Consider the following 20,719-nt stretch of genomic DNA (forward strand, 5'->3'; position numbering starts at 1 on the left):
AAAAGGAATCCAGATTGGAAAAGAAGTAAAACTCTCATTGTTTGCAGATGACATGATCTCTACATAGAAAACCCTAAAGACACCACCAGAAAATTACTAGAGCTAATCATTGAATATAGTAAAGTTACAGGATATACAATTAATACACAGAAGTCCCTTGCATTCCTATACACTAACAATAAGAAAACAGAGAAATAAAGGAGACAATCCCATTCACCATTGCAACTAAAAGAATAAAATACTTAGAAATAAATTTGTCTAAAGAAACAAGAAAAGACCAATATACAGAAAACTATAAAACACTAATGAAAGAACTCAGAGATGACACAAATAGATGGAGAAGTATACAATGTTCACGGATTGGAAGAATCAGTATAGTGAAAATGAGTATACTACCCAAAGAAATCTGTAGACTCAATGCAATCCCTATCAAGCTGCCAACAATATTTTTCACAGAACTAGAACAAATAATTTCACAACTTTTGTGGAAACACAATGAAACTTGAATAGCCAAAGGAATCTTGAGAAAGAATGGAATTGGAAGAATCAACCTGCCTGACTTCAGACTATACTACAAAGCTTTAGTTAGCAAGACAGTACAGTACTGGCCCAAAGACAGAAATATGGATCAATGGGACAAAATAGAAAGCCCAGAAATAAATCCACACACCTATGGGCACCTTATCTTTGACAAAGGAGGCAAAAATATACAATGGAGAAAAGACAATCTCTTTAACAAGTGGTGCTGGAAAAACTGGTCAACCTGTAAAAAAATGAAACTAGCACACTTTCCAACACCATACACAAAAATAAACTCAAAATGGATTAAAAATCTAAATGTAAGACCAGAAACTATAAAACTCTTAGAGGAAAACCTAAATCACAACAAAACTACACTTTCAAATATATTAACAGTGCTCTTATAGCAAACAACTGAGGGAAAGTGAATGCACAACAATAGAAGAGTGATTATTACTCATCCGTTTAATAAAATGCAGTAACAAAACATAAAATGAATCTCACTGTGTCTTGACAAGTGCAGTGGTGAAGTGCTCTGTGAATTTGTGAAAGTCATCAAACTTCTGTCTTTGTTTATCCAACTGTAATATTGAGATAACAGTCTCTATTTGACAAGGACAATTATAAGAGTGAGTTTAGCTCTATGCTTTGAAGATGTAACATTCTCCCCCAAAAGGCACATATTTAATATTCTGTACTTTAATCCAGCATTTATTTCATATAGCATAATATTCATAATGTAAAAACAAGAATGCAGTGATAATATGCTTCTTCCCTAGGAAATTTATTAAGTCAAGGATCATTATAATCATGCTTTCTAATAAGCCATAAAACATTTATGGTAGACATACACATATAAAGTTTTAATGTGTGCATGCATACCTCGGGTTTAAGAAAAGAACCTTAAAGGATATTAATTTAGTAGTACTGAGGCTCTTAAATATCTCATTTTAAACCTCAGTTGTACACCATCCAACTGAATTACTTTAGTGTTAGGTTTGGCATTGATTTAATACTTGCTTCTTTTGGAAGCATAGCATGATAAAATGAGGCAGAAAGTATGCACTGAAGGCAATAGTGACAATAGAATTTTTCTTTGAATTCCTTTTAAAAATATTTTCCTCCTCTTAATTTTCTTTCCTAATTAAAAAATTAATAGCCTTGTATAATTTTAACTGATCTAACAGGCTCTCACTGAATATTTGTTGAATCGATGTATGCTCCAGAGCCTAACACTCAATCTTGTCACATTATTTCAAGATACAGTACAAATGCACTTCCATTCCAAAGTGTTAAAAAAAATTATCTTTTCCTTCTGCTTGGTCTTTCAAGATACCTGCTTTCTGTATTCCTAACTTGTCATTCTTGTCATTTACTTCCTGAATTGTTATTTCAGACTTTTAAGTTTTACCCTTAGGCTTACAGTCTAATGGGGGAGAAAGGCATGTAAACCAGTAATTGTGAAGTAGCTTAGAAGATGCCAGGATAAGTATGTCCAGAGTATTGTGGAAGAGAAAATGATGAGACCAGTTTCTGATATATTTATGAAAGCTCCGTGGAGGCAAGGCCATGTGAACGGTATCTTGTTGTTGAGTAAGAAGAATTTTGACGGATGAAAACTGATAGGAAATTCATTCCATTCAAGGGCCCAAATCAAAATATCATTAAGGGAAGACAGTCTGGGGATATTCTGAATCTTTTGCATCTCCTGCTAATTTTGTAATTATTGTATATTTAGTGTGGAGATATAATTCTCTCTCTGTCCCCCTATCCTTTCTTGTTTAATTTTCTTCCTTTATTCTTCCTTCTTTCTCATTTTCAAGCAAGGTCTTAAGGTATTTTTTAAACAAAACTCTTTCTACTGTACAACAATGAATTTGGGAGAATATTGACTGTATAGAATTTAGTAGCCTACGTTCCCACTTCTGTCACCTATCATATTTTATACTCTCAAAACTGGGACATAAACCATATAACAATTTAACCTTGTAATATATTGCTATTTTTCCATCCTCTTCTAGATTTTGACCCTGATATGAAGTACGCGTATCATCTCTTTGCTTTGTACTTTTCCTGATGAAAGCAGATCCTTGACATTTCTGATTGAAGAGCTGGTTTTTGTTCTAACATTGCACCCAACAATTTATCAGCAATACATTTGTGATTGGTTAAAATTTTTTAAAAGGATGGGAGTTGTGAAATCATGCCAGCTGTACCAAGAAGGGACCAGAGAAAATAGCCAAAACCAGTTACAATAACAAACTTTAAACTGTATTATCAAAAATATTTATTCTCATTTTAGTTAGTTAGGGCTACTATAATGAAGTACCACAGATGGAATGGCTTAAGCAACAGTTTATTTTCTTGTAGTTCTGAAGGCTAGAAGTCTAAGATCAGAACTGACATCCTCTCAGGACCCTTTTCTTGGCTTATAGATGGCCGTCTTCTCTCTCTGTCTTCACCTGGTCATTTTTCTGTGCCTGTCTGTGTCTTAATCTCTTCTCATAAGGACACCAGTCATACTAGCTTAGATTCCACCCCAGTGACCTCATTGAACCTTAATTACATCTTTAATGTTTGTATCCCTAAACATATTCATGTTCTGAAGTACTGGATATTAGAACTTCAGCATTTAGATTTTGGAGGGACAGAATTCAGCACACTAACACTCCCATTCACAAGGAAGAGGACATCTGAATCTGCTCAAGAGTACTTTGGGAGTAGAATAAAGTGGTTAATTTCCCTGAAAGTTTCTGTAGAGAAGGGCTAAAAGGTGCTGAATCATCTGGGGGAAAAGTCACATGATAGAACGGAGTAAATTGCAGGAGGTCTCTGTGGCAAATGGCCTGTTGCACGTTAAATATTTCTGGTGCTTTGTAAGTGATTTTAAGAGTAAACTTATTTCACTGATCCAACTGGTTTGAAGGCTAATGAATGCCTAGTGATTCTGACTGAGATCTGATGGAGGTGTCACCAAAGGCAATGGCAGGATGAGAGATAGTCCAGTCATCTATTGGGTTAAAGGGAGATAGAGGGCAGGGGCTGTGAAGGGCAGCAACTAAAATGAAGGAAAGTGTGATTTCTCATCACAGTTTAAACAAGGAAAGTGAAAGTGAAAGCTCAGTCATGTCCAACTCTTTGTGACCCCAAGTACTGTAGCCTACCAGGCTTCTCCATCCATAGCATATTCCAGGCAAGAGTACTGGAGTGGATTACCTTTTCCTTCTCCAGGGAGCAAACCCAGGTCTCATGCATTGCAGGCAGATGCTTTACACTCTGAGCCACCAGGGAAACCAAAGAAAAGATCTTGGAAATGATGAACATCTGGTCACCCACTCTATCGACACTAATACTGTGTATCTTACAAAGGATGAAACACATTTAGGGAAAAAAAAAAACTTGGAGAGAGCCTTGGTTATATTTATTATATTCTGTAATTGTTCACCATGCCTTCTTATTAGTTTATTTTGTTGCCATTGTTGTTGTTTAGTCACTAAGTCATGTCTGACTCTTTGCAACCCCACGGAGTGTAGTCTGTCAGGCTCCCCTGTCCATGGGATTTTCCAGGCAAGAATACTGGAGTGGGTTGCCATTTTCTTCTCCAGGGGATCTTCCCGATCCAGGGATGGAACCCCTGTCTCCTGCACTGGAGATACCACTGAGCTACATGGGAAGCCCATTTGTTTATATACCTACTTAAAATATTCAATAGTGGGTAGTTAAACAGACAACAGCAGTAGCATTCACCAAGTCATTAGAAAATAACTTGGGTATATAGAGACTTAAAAAAAAAATTAAACAGAAAATCACTGCAAAATTTCCAAGGTTTCCAACTAGCATACTTTATGTGTTTTTTAGCTTTAGTGTCAGTGTAATAACAACTCTGAAAAATCTGTTTTATGTTTCAGTCTCACCCAGAATATGACGAGAGAAAAATGTGAGCTTTTTAAAGATGCGATTTTAAGTGGATCACCATGCAGCAGTAAAAACCACTGTAACTTCGAAGTGTTTCTGGGTCTGGGTGCATATTGCTGGAGGGAGATGAGGAGGGGTTACATTATTCTTTGCTTTCTTTGTTGGTGATCATGTTGGTTTATTTCCAACCTTCAACAGTCATTCATTCAATACATACAAATTGGCTGCCTATACATGCCAAACTCAGGGAGACACGAAGACTAACTAAAGAATTTAAAATTTAAAGAGTCTAATAATTGAAACTGTTCTGATGAGTCCCTCGCCCATACTTTTTCAAGATTCGTTTTTGGGGACTGTAGCTTCTAATGTTAATTGAAGGTCAAAGCAAGACCCTGTGGACTAAAGCTTAACAAGTGAAACATATGTTTGCAAAAATACTGCTGATTTTCCAAGATATGCAGCTGAAGGGGAAAAAAAAAGTTGGGAGGTGTTAAATTGCCTCCTTAACACATTCATTGTCTCAACTTTGAATTTACATGCTAATGCACCACCACTAAAGTGATTAGGAAAATCGTTGCAGTTTTTGAGCTCCCAGCATAATGTGAAAAATAACATTATGTATTTGGAGCTGAAAAGTAAGTCTAATCATAGACAGAAGTTCCAAACTGGATACAGGTAGTTTTAGAAAATGCTAAAAATCTTTTGTAAAATTGTTCATTGATACTATTTGAAATCCAAATTGAACATGTCTAGATTGTTTTTTCAAAGTGCAGTTTGTGTGTAACTGAGTTTTACCGAAAATAAAACTCTGCTTGTATGCCAAGCAACCAGCAGATATCAAGTGAGGGCAGCTCAATAATTAAAGTTGTCCACAGGAACTGAGAAGATTTATCCACACAACATTTGCCAATGTAAAAGTCAGGCTGTGGTTCTGTTTTACACAGAAGTTGGAAGTTAACCTAGGGCTTACCTTCTTTTTCCTAAAGTGATCTAGCTAAGGTTACTTTTTGTCTAATATAAAAACAAAAAGAAAAAAAAGAAAGAAATTCTAAGTGGTGACCAAAGCATGGCAGATCATTCATTCATTTATTAACTTGCCTCCTTATTCTCCACCAGTAAAATTATGGCTCGTTAGCTCATTGATAAGAATGCCTGTGTTGAAAATGTTGGGTACTGTCAAATCTAGACATTTGTTCAGGTGTCATTCCCTTCCTTTCACTCCTTCATTCTTTCAGCCTTCCTGAAATAACCATGTACTGAAAACCAGATAATCCGAGGCAAGCATTGTAAGGAAAAGTCAAGTCACCTGTACTACTGATAAAATAACAGCAGAGGTCAGCATGTTTTTCCAAAGGACCAAAGAGTCAATATAGGCTTCGTGATCTCTGTCACAACTATTCAGATGCTGTTGTGAACAAGAAGTCACAACAAATACACAGATAAGTGTGGCTGTGCCCTGGTGAGATTATATTTATAAAAATGGGCAGCAGGTTGGCTGGAAAACTAGATATTCCAATGCACACAAATGGTGGTCCAGGCAGGGAGGTGTGCAAAGACGTCCAGGGCTCCATCCCCCGCTCTACCTCTTTTTAGACTTTTGTTATCTAATTCAATTACCTCATTTATAGATGTAGATGTTGCTGCTTGCTTGCCTGATTTGGGTTATTATGAAGATGAAGTTATAAGAATGATTATATTTCAATTTGAATCTATCTTTCTCTCTTTTTAGATGAACTTCTTATCACCTTTAAACTTGGGAGGTAAGTTACATCCTTTGTATAATGTATTATTCTAGATCAATGAGAGAGCAGAGATCACCTTTCTATGTTTATGTACTTTGTTGTGTACTGTTTTGCAATGTATATACATTGATATTCAATTTAAAAAAATTTTTCTATTTTCTACCCTTTTTTAAACAGAAGAAATGTGGCACAGCATTACTAAAATGACAGGTCCAACATTAGAGATTTATAGCGATGGAGTCAAATTAGAATCTGTATCTTCTTATTACTAAAGCAATTACAAAAACAAGATTTTTTAAATGAAAAGAAAATGTATATTGAGACCCCCTCAATTGTAGTACACATACAGAGAAGGTCCACTTGCTCGCAGTGAGAGTGACTTTGCAGTTTATAATTATGCTTCTTTAGTTTGCTAAGTGAGTAATCTTAGTACTGGGAAAGATTTTAAGGCTGTCAGTATATTAAGAGAAGACAGGAAAGATATTGTTCTGATAATATAGATTTGTCCCTTCACAGTTTCCTCTAAATAAAATGCCTAGAACTTTTGCAAAAAAGTACTCCCTACCCCTTTATCTAAATTTCCCATTTTCTTTATATGTAACATTTTGACTTGGTCTTCTTGCTGTATTTTTTTTTTTTTAAGTTGGAATCTGTTGTGTGTACTAATAGTCTCTTGATGTATAAGTTGCATTTAAAACCTCACATTCATCTTGAGGCCATTGTGCATTTATCTTGCCTTCTCTGACATAGTTTCTGGGCTATAATTTAAGCTTCCTTCTGTATAACTGATGCTTGTGAAGCTTCCAAAATAGCTATATTTTATTACTTGAAGATTTCAGTAAGATTGAGTATATTAAATGTACACTCTAGAGAAGAGTACTTGCTCATATTTTTCTCTATTAATGTTAATTTGTAATATGTTCTTGCATTTTTCCCTATTCACACAGCCCCATACACAAACTCTGAATGTAGACAATGTGATAATGAAGAAATGATTAGGAATAGTGCTCTATATCTCCATGGAGAAGCATTCCAATTTTAATTTCTGATCTCCTAAACTCTTATTTCAAAAATGAATTTATTTTGACCGTTTTGAACTCTGAGTGCTCCTTGGGCCCTTGTATACCTCATGGCCTGGTCTTCTTGACCCATTAGCTTGATGATTACCAAACCTAACTCTTTCTTGACGGGTGGTAGGTACAGGGAAAATATTGAAAACATTAGCAAATGTGTATGAACAGAATAAGTCATAAAGAAACAGTATAGAAAATATTATTCTGTAATAGATCCTTGTACTGTCTTCACAGTGGTCTATTTTTTTCAATGATCATGTTGTGACTACGTCAAATACCTGTTCTTCAATTTTTCTTTCCTGAGTAAAAAGTGAGAAAGGCTTGAATCCATATTAACCATCTCTCTCCAACATCTCTCTCCTAACTACTTCTAGGCAATCTTTATAGTCCACAGGTCCAAGTTGACCCAAACTCCCCTGTACATAGAAGTGATTAATTTTACAAAGAAAAAAATGAAAGGTGCAATAGGATAAAAGGGAGCTATTTGCTATGGATTGAAGTTCAATATGCCCTAGGCTATTTGCCTTTTGAGACTTGTACAAGGTAATCTAAAGATGAAACTGACTCAGATAAATTGACTTTTGCTGATGAGAAAAGTCTCAGAAGAATATATTACTCTTAAAGTACAATTTATAACCAATCTCTAATGTAAAATCTAGCAAGACTTCTCAGTTTTAAATCATAGTTTAATGCTTTAAAAATATCTTCATACATATTTTTTTAAACTTTTCCTGGTACCCTGATCATAGTACAGTGTATAACTCTTTTAAACTAATCACCTGTGAAAGTTGCATGAAATGCCATATTTGGCCCTGCGCAGTTCCTTGGGTGTACACTGGGTGGTGATTGCTAAGACATTGCTGGTCCCATCCTGAAGTTCCTTTGCTATATTCTGCTAACAGCTAAAACCTCTGTACAGTCAGATGACTTTTTGTTTTTGTTCAAAGCTTGAGGACACCTCCCTTGCTGTTTTCCTTTGCCGAGCTTCTGTCATAGATACTTGTTGCTATGTCATTTGTATCTTCCTTTGGATTTGGTCCTGGAAGATCATCCTAAACGTGTTTTGTTGTTTCTCTACTTGCTCCCCCAGAGAATGCCTTGACAAACCACACACTTTCAAACCAGTATCCACCATACAGGGATTGAGGGGGTTTTAAGAATCCTAGGTTACCTTTCCCATATGCACACTCACTGGATGGTCATGAATTTCTACTCTTTTTAACTATCCTAGGTTGCCCCACTTAGCCAGATCCCCTGCATAAATGTACCTTCACATTTCCCAACAGGATGGTGAGGGAGCAATCCCCTTGTGGTTTCTATTTCCAGCAAGATATCATGAGCAACCTGTGTTTGTTAGGCTTATACAAGGAAGCAGAGAGAGAAGGAGAGAGAGGGAAGGAGAGTGGGAAGCTATAAAGATAGAGATATACACAGAGTTTAGAAAGATGTTCAGTTCTAGTTCTCAGAAATGTATTATGCTATATGACAAATGGAATTAAGGTTACCTATCTGCATACTTTATAAAGAAGAGGTTATCTTGGGTTATTCATCAGTTCAGTTCAGTCACTCAGTTGTGTCTGACTCTTTGCGACCCCATGAACCAGAGCATGCCAGGCCTCCCTGTCCATCACCAACTCCCGGAGTTTACTCAAACTCATGCCCATCGAGTCAGTGATGCCATCCAGCCATCTCATCCTCTGTCATCCCCTTCTTCTCCACCCCCAATTCCTCCCAGCATTAGAGTCTTTTCCAATGAGTCAACTCTTCGCATGAGGTGGCCAAAGTATTGGAGTTTCAGCTTCAGTGTCGGTCCTTCCAATGAACACCCAGGACTGATCTCCTTCAGGATGGACTAGTTGGATCTCCTTGTAGTCCAAGGGACTCTCAAGAGTCTTCTCCAACACCGTAGTTCAAAAGCATCAATTTTTCGGTGCTCAGCTTTCTTCATAGTCCACCTCTTACATCCATACATGACCACTGGAAAAACCATAGCCTTGACCAGATGGACCTTTGTTGGCAAAGTAATGGCTCTGCTTTTTAATATTCTATCTAAGTTGGTCATAATTTTCCTTCCAAGGAGTAAGCGTCTTTTAATTTCATGGCTGCAGTCACCATCTGCAGTGATTTTGGAGCCCCCAAAAATAAAGTCTGATACTGCTTCCACAGGTTTCCCATCTATTTCCCATGAAGTGGTGGGAACGGATGCCATGATCTTAGTTTTCTGAATGTTGAGCTTTAAGCCAACTTTTTCACTCTCCTCTTTCACTTTCATAAAGAGGTTTTTTAGTTCCTCTTCATTTTCTGCCATAAGGGTGGTGTCATCTGCATATCTGAGGTTATTGATATTTCTCCCAGCATTCTTGATTCCAGCTTGTGCTTCTACCAGCCCAGCGTTTCTCATGATGTGGTCTGCGTAGAAGTTAAATAAGCAGGATGACAATATACAGCCTTGACGTACTCCTTTTCCTATTTGGAACCACTCTGTCGTTCCATGTCCAGTTCTAACTGTTGCTTCCTGATCTGCATATAGGTTTCTCAAGAGGCAGGTCAGGTGGTCTGGTATTCTCATCTCCTTCAGAATTTTCCACAGTTTATTGTGATCCACACAGCCAAAGGCTTTGGCATAGTCAATACAGCGGAAATAGATGTTTTTCTGGAAATCTCTTGCTTTTTTGATGATCCAGCCGATGTTGGCAATTTGATTTCTGGTTCTTCTGCCTTTTCTAAAACCAGCTTGAACATCTGGAAATTCACAGTTCATGTATTGCCGAAGCCTGGCTTGAAGAATTTTGAGCATTACTTTACTAGAGTGTGAGGTGAGTGCAATTGTGTGGTAGTATGAGCATTCTTTGGGATTGCCTTTCTTAGGAATTGGAATGAAAACTGACCGTTTCCAGTCCTGTGACCACTGCTGAATTTTCCAAATTTGTTGGCATATTGAGTGCAACACTTTCAAAACATCTTTCAGGATTTGAAATAGCTCAACTGGAATTTCATCACCTCCACTAACTTTGTTCATAGTGATGCTTTCTAAGGCCCACCTGACTTCACATTCCAGGATGTCTGGCTCTAGGTGAGTGATCACACCATTGTGATTATCTGAGTCGTAAAGATCTTTTTTGTACAGTTCTTCTGTGTATTCTTGCCACCTCTTCTTAATATCTTCTGCTTCTGTTAGGTCCACACCATTTCTGTCCTTTATCAAACCCATCTTTGTGTGAAATGTTCCCTTGGTATCTCTAATTTTCTTGAAGGGATCTCTAGTCTTTCCCATTCTGTTGTTTTCCTCTATTTCTTTGCATTGATCACTGAGGAAGGCTTTCTTATCTCTCCTTGCCATTCTTTGGAACTCTGCATTCAAATGGGAATATCTTTCCTTTTCTCCTTTGCTTTTCACTTCTCTTCTATTCACAGCTATTTGTAAGGCTTTCTCAAACAACCATTTTGCCTTTTTGCATTTCTTTTTCTTGGGGATGGTTTTGATCCCTGTCTCCTGTACAATGTCAAGAACCTCCGTCCATAGTTCATCAGACGCTCTGTCTATCAGATCTAGTCCCTTAAATCTATTTCTCACTTCCACTGTATAGTCATAAGGGATTTGATTTAGGTTATAACCTGAATGGTCTAGTGGTTTTCCCGACTTGCATATGAGCCTTTAAAGACAAGGGTCTTTAAAAGTGGATGAGTATTGCAAAAGAGAGAGAGAGATGTAATGAAAGGTTGGAGAGAAAGATGTAACATTATTGAGGCTGTGATGAAGGATAGTGTTTTGCCCGATGTCCGAATCCCCGAGCGGAAAGAGAGAAGGCTTCCAAGACAATGCAACTCACAAAAAGGGAAGTTTATTACTGACTCGAGCCAGGGCTCCTGCCACATCCAACGCAGGGGTGCAGAGTCAGAGAGCCCCAAGCCCTAGCTGTTACACCAATTTATGGGGTGAACATAGGCAGTTGGTAGCTGGCTTAAGCGGATTGGTTACATGTTTGCAAAGCAATTTTATTGGTACAAACTTTTGCGGGCTTTTTTCAAACTTGGGCATTCGCGGGCTTTTCAGCTTTCCCTTGATATGTTCCCCTTGTTCCCTTTTGGGCGCCTGTCGATTGGCTGGCTCCAAGCGGCCTGATGGGGGTAGGGAATCTTACCGTTTTGGGGGAAGCCGAAACTTAGGTCCAGGCCGCCTGTCATGGTGTTAACCCTGGCAGCCTCACAGAAAGAGGTCAGGAGCTAAGGAATGTGGATTTTTCTTAAGAAAAGGGAAACAGGAAATGGATGTCCCTAGAGTATTCAGAATCAGATGCCACTCCCTTGAATCCTTGAATTTAGTCCACCGAGACCTACAGACTGTAAACTAATAAACTGGTTGGGTTAAGTGACCAACTTTCATGGTTATCTCTTATAGTAGCAATTGTAAACTAGTAATAATTTTAAAAGGCCTACCCTCTTCTCCTCTTTTTATATCACTTACTGCCTTACCATTTTCATACTGACTTAAAAAAATGCCTGTTTTACAAAACCAACCTGAGTTCTCTTTGAGGTGGCTCTGCGAGCAAACCACATTAATAGAAACAGGCACACACTTAAAAAAAAAAAAAATCTATCTTTAAAATATCCATTTTACCCTTTGTAGTAATTTTAAAACTTTTCATACCTAAACCCAAGAAAATTTTATTTCCAAGTAAAATAAGAAGCCCATATTTGATCATGAATAAAATCTGTTTTCACTGTGGGGTGAACCCACAGTTGGACTCAAATCCAGTTGTGTCCAGTATTTGCTTAACATTTTAATTCTTGTCAAAACAGTACTGTTAGGGGTTGGTCCCAGTATATATGTTGAAGTCCTAAGCTCCACTGCCTCAAAAAAGTGACATTATTAGGAAATAGGGTCATTGGGATGTAATTAGTTAAGATGTAATCATATAGGAGTAGAGTCGGCCCCTAATCCAACTGTACCAGTGTTCTTATAAAAAGAAAAATAATTGGACACAGACACAAACATGGATAACACCATACAAAGATAAAAGCAGAAACTGAGGTGATGTATCTGCTGATCAAAGAATGACAAAGATTATCAGTAACCCACTAGAAGTTAGGGGAGAGGCAATGAATAGATTCTTCCTTACAGCCCTCACAAGGACTGTAACCTCATCAAACTGCTTATCTCAGATTATTCACCCCCAGATATGTGAGACAACAAATTTAGGCTGTTATTTAAGAAACCTAGTTTGTGGTACTTTGTTATAGCAGCCCTGGCAATTTAATACAAGAACTAAAGAGATTTGCTTGTTTATCATCATTGAACAAATTTGTATAGATATCAACAGTAACCACAGTAATACCTGCAACAACATATCAAATTCAAAGACCTTCATAAGAACACCTAAGATTACTGAACTCAGATCTGCTCCAGAAACTTTAATCTCTATTATTGAACCTCAAGGGCCTACTTCTCTTTTGTAGGACATTTTTGTTTCATGACCATAAACTGGGCATTTTCAGAATGACCTTGAATAAATCCCTCTTTCCTTCTGCATTATGACGCTCATTGAACTATATACATTGGAGTCTAAAGAATGTTAAATGTTAATATCTGTTTTATTAGATAGTAAACCTGGATTTAAGATGGTGGCAAGGTCTGGACCCAGCTGGAACTTCTCTTTGCCTTCCTAAATTTAGACATATATCCAGTCCACCACACAGAGTTGTGACTCTCTCTCAATCCGGAGAGAGAGATTTCTGCTTGGAGTGTGGGGCCAAACTTCCGCTTTGCCCCCAGCTCTGTAATTAGGTTAGCCTTCTTTCGGGTAGAGCGTTTAGAGAGTGTTGGGACTAGTCTCGTGGCTGTTCTCCGCTCATGTATATGGTGCAGAAAGAAAAACCCATGGTTAATGAAAGAACCATAGAATTTAGAAAAACACACATTGACTTAGTACATTCAGGTTGCTACAACAAAAATATCATACCCTGGGTTATAAACAACATAAATTTATATCTCACAGTTCTAGAGGTTAAGGGGCCCAAGATCAAGACATCAACATATTCAGTGTCTGGTGAGAACCTGCTTCCTGGTTCAGAGATGGCCTCCTTCTTGCTGTTCTGCCTCACATTCTAGAAGGGGAAAGAAGACTCTCTGGAGTCTCTTCTATAAGGGCACTAATTTCATCCATGAGGGCTCCACTTTTATAACCTAATTACTTCCAAACACTAGCACACTGGGGAGTATGTTTTCAACATATGGATCTTGGGTGGGGACAAATATTCAGTCTATACCACATACAAACAGATGAGCAAAACTAGACCACATGTATTTTACACTGATAGGGGGTTAGTCTCTGTCCTAAATGATGGCTTTTTCATTTATTCTTCATCAGAACATTATACAGTAGGTTATATAATACCTCTCCATTGAAATTTTACCAAGTGTTCAAATGATATCTTTTACAGGAAAAGCATGTAATTATAAGTAACATTGTCCTGAGTTGCCATGAGTCCTTTATCTCCTTCAACACAGACACTTCATTCCTTGTTTTGTGATTAAGTGATTACAGATCACTTACTTTATAGAAAATGTCTCAGTTTAAGTCTTGTCTAATGTTGTCTTCTAAGATTTAGTTTATTTCCTCTTTTGGAGGAAGACCTCAACTAATGATGTATATTCTCATTACATTCTGTAAGTGTGCACATAATTTTGTTTTTTCTCATTGCAGTTGATGTTCACTTTGCTCATTTGATGAAGGGGCTCTCTGCCAGGCTTCTCCACTTTAAAATTACTTTTTGTACTTAGTAAGCATGTTCTGATCGTGTTCCTTTTTTAAAAAAGTAACTAAGCATCCTACGTCTTATCAGACTTTTTTCTCTAACATCCCATGCTGGTCTTTCTCCTGCACAAAAGCATTCCTTATCCTGCCCTGTTCACCAATACTTTGCCCCCTCCCCCCTCTCTATTTGTGGACACCCTTCACACTTGTTCATGCTCCAACACTGAGCTGTGTATTCCTGCCTAGGTCTGAGCACTTATCTTATTCAGACTCCCTAATGGTTTTGGGACTGAATTGTAAATGAAAGGAAAGGAGAAAATACAGGAAAAAATATTCTAATACAAAGGTAAAAAGAGCAATATAGTATGATGGAAGAGAATTGAGATGTGGATAATTGATTCAAGCTAGTGTACCACTTTATTCCACAAACTGAGTGCTGGGGAGACAGTAATGAAAAATAGACCTTCCATTGTGTTAGATCAAAATATGATACTAAACCCCTGCTTTGTAGTGCACAGGGTAGTTTATCTGAGACAATTTTCTTTTCCACACATAGCAGCAGTTGCCTCAGTTGAAAAAGAAAGGTTTTCCAGAGAATTCTCCATAGTCTTTTATTGGTATGATGTTTCTTTGTTTTACTGAAGGTCAGTGAAAAGGCCCTTGATATAGAAGCTGTGTTTCTTCCTACCAGCATTTATGGTTTTCATTGTGCTTTTAAAAGAGCTACCTCATTTCCTATCCAAATTAAGTTACTGACAGTGTTGAAAAAAAATCAATCCTTTATTATTATTCTTGCCATTGAATACCTCTCCCTGACTTATGGCTTCATTATATCAAGTAGAAGTGGGGCCTGCTGTTAGATTTTCATTTTGTAGGGAGAGGGAAGTATAAGGTACATGGAAATTCAATTATGCATTTAGCAACTGAGGAAATAACTACAGGATGAGTCTGTAGACCCGCTGTGACTTAAATGTAGTCTGAAACTCTATCACCGGGCTGCCAGAAGACTATATATTGACCAGGGTGCCATCATGGCCTCTGGGGTTTGCAAGGCTTTGTCCATTTAGTATCAGTTCAAATTCTTTCAGTTCCTCATCATGTCACCTCAGTAAATGGCTACAAGTCCCTTTGGAGAATTCCTGGGGGAAGCTTTAAAGTACAATGTTGCAACACTTTTGAAGGGCTTTTTTCGATGGATCCCACTCTTCAGGCAAGGTTAATTATGGTCTGTGATCTGAGTTAAAAGCCAGAAATCTCCATTCGGCTTTCAGGTTGATAACTGCTTCTATATATTGTGGTAGGTCGAAATCATCATAAATACACTATTGGTTGAAATATAGACATTCAACAGTAAATGGAGACCATGCCATTAGAACTAGAAGAAAGAAATTTATTGCTGTAGAATAGCAGAAAGCTTAGCAGAATTGTGTCCTAAAGTTATGTGAAAAGCAAAATGTGTCAGTGATTACCTTGGAAATTTAGGTAAGAAGACTTATATGTAAAATGTTGAAGAAATGTTCTAAATTATTCTTCTGCTTATAGACAAGAAATAGAGGGGAAAACTGTTAAGTGATAAAGAACCTGCACTCGATGATTTGGGAAACTCTTAGCCTATACATATTGCCAAAGATATGAAAATTAAAAGATTCACTGTTAGAAAAGTGTTTTCTTCAGAGAAAGGCAAGTGTGTAGATGAAAAATTCCTTGCTAGTGCCTCAGAAGAATCAATAGGTTAAAGCATTCAATCGCAGAGATGGCTTTTTAAAGAGATTAGGCATGTGATTCAGGGATCCCCAGAGCTGTCTCAGCAGAAGCCAGTAATAAAGATGAAATTATCCAGGAATGATCTGTGGAGGATCCTTGTGTCTGCTAGAATGAATCCCACGACATACATGGGAGACTCAGAGTTCTTAAGAATCTTCTAACAATAGTAACACTGCCAGGTTAAAGTGAAAGGGATAAAGACGAAACAAAATGAAAGGATGCAAGACACAGTATTCTATAGGCAGCTTCAAACATCTACTATCCCTCATTAAATAGAGAAAATGACTCTGAAACTGGACCCTCAGACTCAGATGTGGGAATCCTGATTCAAAAAAGATTATTCTCAAACTTTGAAACCTAGTAGAGTTTGCCTGGCTCAATTTCAAAATTGCTTGAGAATGATGACTCCTTTTGGCCTTTCACTTTTTCCCTTTTAAAACAGAAATGTTTATAATTTTTGTCTTATGTCTATTTAGCCATTTCATTTGGAACAGATAACTCCTCTAGCCTTACAGCTTTAAAGGTCTAGAAGAAACTTGCCTGAGGTTGAATCTTACTTAATTCTCATCCTCACCTGATTTTGATGGTCTGGTTGTTGAAACATGGGGATTAATGATATTTAGATGAGATTTTGAACTTTAAGTTGAAGTTCTTAGACTTGAAGTTGATCCTTTGGGGAATATTATGATGAAGTGAATGTATTGTGCATGTGGGAAAGACATAAGTCTCTGATTTGACACTCGTTAACTAAATGACACTCTCTCTACAAAATTTTTGTGTCCGAATCCCTTGAACCTGGATTGTATTACTTTATCTGGCAAAAGGGACTGTGTATATGTGATTAGATTAAGAATGTTGAGATAGGCAAATTATTCGGAATTATCCAGGCCAATCCAAGGAGATGGAACAGAGTCACAGAAGGACATGTGACCATGAAAGCAGAAAGAGATGTGATGGGATGTGATGGTGGAAGCAGAGATCAGAGACAGTGGGGGCGGTGGCGGGGTGGGCAGAGAGAGAGAGAGAGAGAGACAGATAAGAAGAATCTGTGCTTCTGGGCTTGGAGATAGAGGAAGGGGTCATGAGCCACACTATAGGTGGACTGTAGAAATTGGAAAAGTCAGGGAACAGATTCTTCTCTAGAGCCCCTACCAAAAATACAAACCTTGATGTTAAAATTTCTGACTTCCTTGACTCTTAATAAAATACATATGAATTGCTTAAAGTCACCAAGTCTGTGATAATTTGTTAAAGCAGCAATGAGGAATTAATGGATACATCAAGTTAATTCTTTGAAAAATGCCCATATTTCATTCCTACGGACACTGTAATTGATTAGTTATAGCTAAACATCTCAGTGACTCAAGGCATTCTGATGACCACTTTGTCTCTGCTGCCCATGATGGCAAATGTGAAAGTGGCACCAATGGACTCCTTGATGTTCAGTCTCTGCCATTCCACAGCACCTTTGGCATCACGGATAACATCTGTGGTGGCATCTCTTGCTGTCCATGTACATTTTCAAACTTCCATCTGTATAATCTAACACACAAAACCCAGAATCTCTGGTCAGTGCAATCAGGAACAAATTTGGTCCAATTCAATGTAAATATTCTATGTTCCTTGGACTCTTAGAATCTATCCCACATCTAGTCAGTGTGATTTATATAACACTGTGTATTTCATGCCAGTATAATACCTTAGAAGGAATATTTTAATTATTTTTGGGTATAAACTATTTCTTCTGGAGTCAGACTTTGTATTCCTCCCTGCTCTGGAACATACTTAAGTCTGACTCTAGGTAAGAATCTAGTGGCAGGAATTACTTTGTGTTGACTTTGGAAGAGAGTAGATATCTCCTTAAGAGATAACTGCCACCAATTATTGCAGAATGTCAAAAGAAGTAAAGACTAATATACTCAGACACAGGAGGGTGGCATGCTTCTACTGAAAAGGGAGCTCAAGGGACCCGGGAGTTCAACATTATCAGTTTCATCTAAGTTCATCTGGATGTTCTTATTCCAAATACGATAGTTTCAGGACTTTCCCAGTCAATTCCTCATTACCTTGTTTTTTACATTAGGGGATTAATGAAGCTATGAATTGGCCATCGGTTGGATTCCCTGGGAAGCAAAGTTTCCAAAGGGGATCATCATGCAGTAGTTATTACAGAATGCTTGTGGCATCCACATTTGTGGGAAGGCGTGGAAAGAAGCCAGACTGTGCCTCAGTTAACCTGTGAGGAGCTTCAGTGCTGGGACACCTCTTCAGTTTTATGCCGCCTGGAGATAAGATGACCTGGTCTTTATACTATCAGTCAGTCACTGGAGAGGTGGACTGTCTCTGGAATGAGGCCTGGCCTTGGGAAAGGCATTTTCCTTCAGTCAAGGGGTTCTCCAAGAGAATGCTATAGCTGAGGTCCCTCCTCGAGCACTTACAGCTGTGGGGAGAATCAGGTCTCCATTCCTTAAGAGAGGTTTGGTGGCACATAACTGCATCCACCACAGAAATCATCTTACATAATACACACAATTACAGTTTTGATGAGATTGGCCTGAGGCTCTCTAAGTAAGAGATCCCCTGAAAGCCACCATAGAAATTTTCTAGTTTCCTGACCAAGACTGTAGCTGAGTTTAAAGACCTGGGTTTACTTCCCTTGCGGCTTGGCTGGTAAAGAATCCTCCTGCAATGTGGGAGACCTGGTTTTGATCGCTAGGTTGGGAAGATCCTCTGGAGAAGGGAATGTCTACCCACTCCAGTACTCTAGCTTGGAGAATTCCACGGACTGTATAGTCCATGACTTTACATGAGTAAAGAGTTGGACATGACTGAATGACTTTCACTTTCACTACTCCTTTTATTTTTCTCACTTAGAGTTTTAGGGCAATCAAAAGAAGTATCTCATTCTGCTGTTCTTGTAATCATTTCTGCCAAAGTAGTTAACAGCATAATAGTTTCTTGGTCCCTCAAGGAACTTGTTTCAGTAAGGACATTGTCAACATCAGCCAGACATGACTTAATTAATTATGATGTCATTGCATGACATGGTTCCTGTTTATCCTCTTTCTCATTTTCAAAATGTTCAATTTCCTGTTAAGTTCAAGACTAGAGTCAAACCAACTACAAGAAGCCCATCATTGATTGTCTGGGTCTTGGGGCCCTCCTGGTATCAATTTTTTACACGAGTTAGGAATAGAAAAGAGAGCTTAATACAAATTGTTTACCAGCATTGAGGAGAAAACATTGTCAACGCCAAAGTGGTAACTGCAGAAGGCAGCCTTTGTCTTCAGCGTCAGAAGACGAAGGAAGATACTAGGTTATAAGAATGTAGATTTAGAGGAGGGGTCCTGCAGAGTTGGGGTTCCAACCCAGAGGAGAGTTGTTGCCCTCCTGGTGCTGCGTAGGGCCACCGCATCGTGTACAAGGACTCCGACCAAGTTGGATATCAGCCAGCTTCTGCTGGCATCCTGGCAGGATGTGATGAGGCTGGTTCCGAAATATGGAGAAAAAAATATCCTGGAAAACGGATCCAGGTGTTAACACAGGAGAGAACGACAGTACTGATGTTCATAGGAAGCAAAACAGAGAGCAGGGACTCCCTGGCTTCCAGCCTCTTCGTTTCCCTCTAACATTGTCCCGCTGACAAAGCCAAACAGAACAACTGGCAAGAAAATGTGATTTGCACACGCTCAGCTCTAGTACCGTGCAAAAAGAGTGGAGATGAGTTTGAAGCTAACAGACAACAATGTAACATCCTTTCATGAAAAAACCATATAGAATAGATAAAGTTAAAATAGAGACAGTGTATTTCCATGTGCAAGTAACATTTCTCACACACCTTTAATAGGATGTGGAAGTTGTTGGCTCAATACCTATCTCCCTTGCCCCTCTGCTTACTATAACTGCTCAAAATCCAAATACTTGGCTTTCACTCTCCCTTGCATTTTTAAGACATCATTTCACTTCTGATCTATGAGGATAAAAATCCCATGAATTCAAAGATGCAGTCTCACTTTTTGTTCTTCACCATTTCCATGTATTCTTTGTAACTCAGTTGTAAAACTCAAAGACCACTTATGAACTCAGAATTACTAATTTGAGGATAGACTTAAATGCTAAGATGGCAGAGTAATAGCTACAGAGTTTGGGTTCTTGATAGCACCTTTGAGGCACTGTACTGCCTTCATCCACGCCTCGCCTTTTGTGAGACAATAAGCCTATATTTCTATATTGCTTTGCTTAGGTTTTCTATTATTACCTACAAACGTTAATGAACCCAAATCTTAATGAATGTGATTGCATACATTGTGAAAGATTTCAGTAATTTAGAGGTAATCAATTTATAGTCTATTCTTGGAGACATAGTTTTGTATGATAAGATTTAAAGAAAATCAGGAAGTATTTTTTCTTCCTTTCTTTCTTTTTTAAATTCTAAGTCATAGATTAGATGGGTAGTCTTGGAAAATTACTAAGTATTTCTAGCTCTTAAATTTTCTCATCTATAAAATTTTCTGTAGACTGATGAAATGAGGTTATCAATTAAAGATTAATGTTCCCTCTTGAGCAGGGAAGGATAGAATAAGCAAATGCTAAAGTAACTGAGCCAAGGACCATAAAACATCATTGATATATATAAAAACAGAGTGGAAAGTACAAAAAAATATAAAAATTCATAAAGTTAACTGTATGGATGGTCCTATAACACCCTTGTGCTTGTATATACTAAGTGACTGAGAACCACATTGAAAAATCAACCTTAGAATTCTGGTTTTAACTCTAACATAAAAAGTCCTAAGAAGTTCCCACTTCCAACATTGCAACAAGAAAAAAGATAGGAAAACTGTGTATCAATGACGTTTCTTGGATCAATGACTTTTGGATACAGCAGAGAACTGAGGGGAGAGGGCAAACCAATATCCTGAAATCTGGAGAGACAGATGTGTTAAGCCTC

Source organism: Odocoileus virginianus, chromosome 28 (assembly GCF_023699985.2).
Source record: "Odocoileus virginianus isolate 20LAN1187 ecotype Illinois chromosome 28, Ovbor_1.2, whole genome shotgun sequence".
In the NCBI taxonomy this organism is placed as follows: domain Eukaryota; kingdom Metazoa; phylum Chordata; class Mammalia; order Artiodactyla; family Cervidae; genus Odocoileus; species Odocoileus virginianus.